This window comes from Dendrobium catenatum, unplaced genomic scaffold, assembly GCF_001605985.2.
Source record: "Dendrobium catenatum unplaced genomic scaffold, ASM160598v2 original_scaffold_86292, whole genome shotgun sequence".
Lineage (NCBI taxonomy): Eukaryota > Viridiplantae > Streptophyta > Magnoliopsida > Asparagales > Orchidaceae > Dendrobium > Dendrobium catenatum.
The window spans coordinates 48,918-53,009 of record NW_021404733.1 but is presented as its reverse complement, the minus strand read 5'-3'; positions in this window follow the sequence as shown (position 1 = coordinate 53,009).

The window sequence follows — 4,092 nt, the reverse complement described above, 5'->3', positions numbered from 1 at the left end:
GTATTATGTCCCTACTTCAACCTAAGACTACCCATATCAAAATTTATTGTCACCTCTTCTAATTTCCTCTTTGAAATGGATAATGGTTGTAAAAAAACCTCCTAGTTGCAGTTGTTCTGCTTTTACAAATTGATGGCTTCACATTTAAATACAAAATATGTTATATCCTTCTTCAATCCAAGCCACTAGAACATACATTTCAAATTATTATACATTTACTGCTTCATGAACTATTAGTATAACCTGAATAATGAGCTTCATGTAGAATATCTCATCTCAGATCTCCTAAACTAGGAACCCTAAGCCTATTCTTATAAAAGATAATAAAAGAAGTAAATACTTACAATTTAAATTTCTTACCAAATTATATCAAATCAACCTGCTTCAGATATTATGTAGACTTCTAAGACTCCTCAATCATTTCCTACATAGATGGTTAGATAATCATCTGAGCCAAAATTCTACCAAAGTATTGATACAAAAGAAATTACCTCTAATTAAGGCTTCTCCATATCACGTATCAAAGATTCATCATCTGTAAGCTAAATACGAGATAGTCTAAAAAAAATCCCTGCTAAGTGCATCCGCTACTATATTAGCCTTACTATGATAATACTGAATAGTCAGATCATAATCTGTGATCAACTTAAGACATCTTCTTTGCCTCAAATTTAAATCTTTATGAGTGAATATATACTTTAGATTACGATGATTAGTAAAGATCTTACATCTGACTCTATATAGATAGTGACTCAAGATTCTCAAATCAAATACCCTTGCAATAATTTCTAATTTGTGTGTTGGATAATTTCTTTCATATGACTTCAATAGCTTGGAAGCATAAGCTATAACTTTCACCTGCTATATTAAAAAATATCCCAGTCCTTTCAATGAAGCATCATTGAATACCTAAAATCTTTTTATACTAGATAAAAGTGTTAGAATTGGAGCAGAAGTCAAACCATTTTTTTATCTCTAAAAGCTAACCTCACAATCAGATGTCCAGGTGAAAGATACTAGACTCGGTCTCATCAAAGGTATAAAACTATGGAAAAATCCCTTTACAAACTTTCTGTAATAACCATCCATGCCTAGAAAGCTGCGCATCTCAAATACTATATTATGCCTCAATTACTAAACAACAAATTGAACTTTTTAGAGGTCTACAGAAATACTAGCACTGCTGAATATATGTCTAAAAAGATGATATGCTCTTCAGCTAGAACTTGACTTACAAAAATTTGTAAATAGTTGATGATGTCGCAATGTCTCCAAGACTATCCTTAGATGTATCACATGATCTTCCTTAGAAGTAGAATAAACCAGAATATCATCTACAAAGACAATCGCACATTGATCCAAATACTCTCTGAACGCCCTGTTCATCAAATCCATAAAAATATCTTGTGCGTTAGTCACCCCAAAAGGCATGACTAAAAACTCATAATGTTTGTATTTAATACTAAAAGGAATCTTCATCACATCTGCTTCTCTCACATTTACTTGTTAATATCAAGATCACAAGTAAATACTAGAAATTATAGAAGATAGAGCAAGTTAATTAAATAGATCAATAATTTGTGTCAAAGAATACTTGTTTTTAATTATAACTTTATTCATTTCTCTATAATTAACACACATATGTATTATACTATCTTTTTCCTTTACGAACAAAGGTGATCCCTATAGAGACATAATAGGACGGACAAAAACTCCATTAACTACTCCTAAAGCTGTACCTTCAACTCCTAAACATGCTTTTATGCCATTTTATACGGAGCCATAGATATAGGGGTTATACCCAGAAATACACTAATACTAAACTCAATATCTCTAACTTGAGGCAAACTGACTAAATCCTCACAAAAAAAAATCTGGAAATTTCAAGCACTATTGGGACAACCTAAATAGAACCAAAACATATTCTATTATCCTAAACTGAAGCCATAAATACCACACAACCCTTCTTCCATAATCTATCTTCATTTACATTAGAAATTAAACATGATAAAGCTCCCTAGCACCATGGAATAGATAACTCTCGCTACCAAGAAATAAGGCAACTCTGTTTTTAGACAAGCAATCTATGTCTTATATCGACTCAACAAATTCATAATCAAAATGATATAGAACTAAAAAATATGCAACAAAATCAAGCGGACTTTCATTTCATATCATAAATTTCAATATTATAAAAATAAACCCTACTAGCTATCACACCATCTCCAGTCGGTAAAGTAACATATAATAAAAAAAGTAAATAAAATTGAATTACTCCTAAAGTTGTACCTTCAACTCCTAAACCTGCTTTTATGCCATTTTATACGGAGCCATAGATATAGGGGTTATACCCATAAATACACTAATACTAAACTCAATATCTCTAACTTGAGGCAAATTGACTAAATCCTCACAAAAAAAAATCTGGACATTTCAAGCACTATTGGGACATCCTAAATAGAACCAAAATATATTCTATTATCCTAAACTGAAGCCATAAATACCACACAACCCTTCTTTCATAATCTATCTTCATTTACATTAGAAATTAAACATGATAAAACTCCCTAGCACCATGGAATAGATAACTCTCGCTACCAAGAAATAAGGCAACTCTGTTTTTAGACAAGCAATCTATGTCTTATATCGACTCAACAAATTCATAATCAAAATGATATAGAACTAAAAAATATGCAACAAAATCAAGTGGACTTTCATTTCATATCATAAATTTCAATATTATAAAAATAAACCCTACTAGCTATCACACCATCTCCAGTCGGTAAAGTAACATATAATAAAAAAAGGAAATAAAATTGAAGCAAGTATAGTGAATCAAAATAATACTTAGAAATAAATGAATGACTGGCTCCAGAATTAAATAAAATATGATATGGATGATCATAAATGTAAGTCATACCTATCACAACATCTAAGCATCCCAAGCCTCCTACTAAGGCAGAATATGCACATGTGGCTGAGCAAGAGCAGGCGCAACAAAATTATCAGACTAACTTTGACCTATAGATGGTCTACCTACTATAAAGTCTATTATAAAGCCAAATCCACTACCTTTACCCGATGATTCCTCAAAAAATCTATAGAGTGGAACCATCCTTTGTCTCTTTGCAACTGTGACAAAACTCTCATATTGGGGCTCAAATCCTCGATCAAATCATGCATGTGTACATTCAGTAACCCTATGTGACTTCCCAAAAATGAAAAGTATTTTTAAATAAAATTTTGAATTTTCTTTTTGAACTAGAGTGCTTCGGCGTTGTGTCTATGAGCATTGTGCCATTATGTTTGAGATTACCTTAGCAGTAAAATCAACCACTGCAGTATTTGAGTCTATGTTCTACAGTACTTCCCAACATGATGCATTTCATTAAGTGACTTTCATAACTCTTTTTAAATTTATATTTAGGAATGAATAAACGACTATCAACCTGCAAGTTATCCTAAGAAGTTTATGTAAAATTATCAAAATCCTTCAAAAACAATTCTATATATTTAATCGCTCATTTTTAGCCAACACATCCATTTTGCCATACTTTTAATTTTTATGGGGCTAAGCTATGAAAGCAACTGCAAAAGACTTTGTTCATTCACATTTCAATTGGCCCCATTTTATAGTCATGCATAAGCATGAGCACCTGTAGAAAATATGTTAAATCCAAACAATTTCAAACTTAGGGAATCTAAATCCCATCATTAATCACATCAAAATCACTTCAAGGCAGATGAAAAGAAAAAAAAAAGTGATAAAAATACGACATTCATTCACTCATTAAAAACAGAAATCCATTTTATATTCACAATAAAACTCATATAGGAAGCCTATAGCTAAGATCTGTTATCCTAACAAGTAATCTATAATGTGTAAAAGGGAGTCGTGTGGTTTAGATATTCCTTAAGTTTGACATTAGTTTGATTTATCTAACATTTAGATTTCATTTGTTCAAGTTCAAGGAAAAAAAAAAAAAAGATAAAAAGAAAAATTGACCTAACAACTGGCAATTAACCGGCGATTAAGCCAACCGCCGGTCAACCCGGCCGACAGGCCAGGCAAGCCACTCGGGCCACTGCATG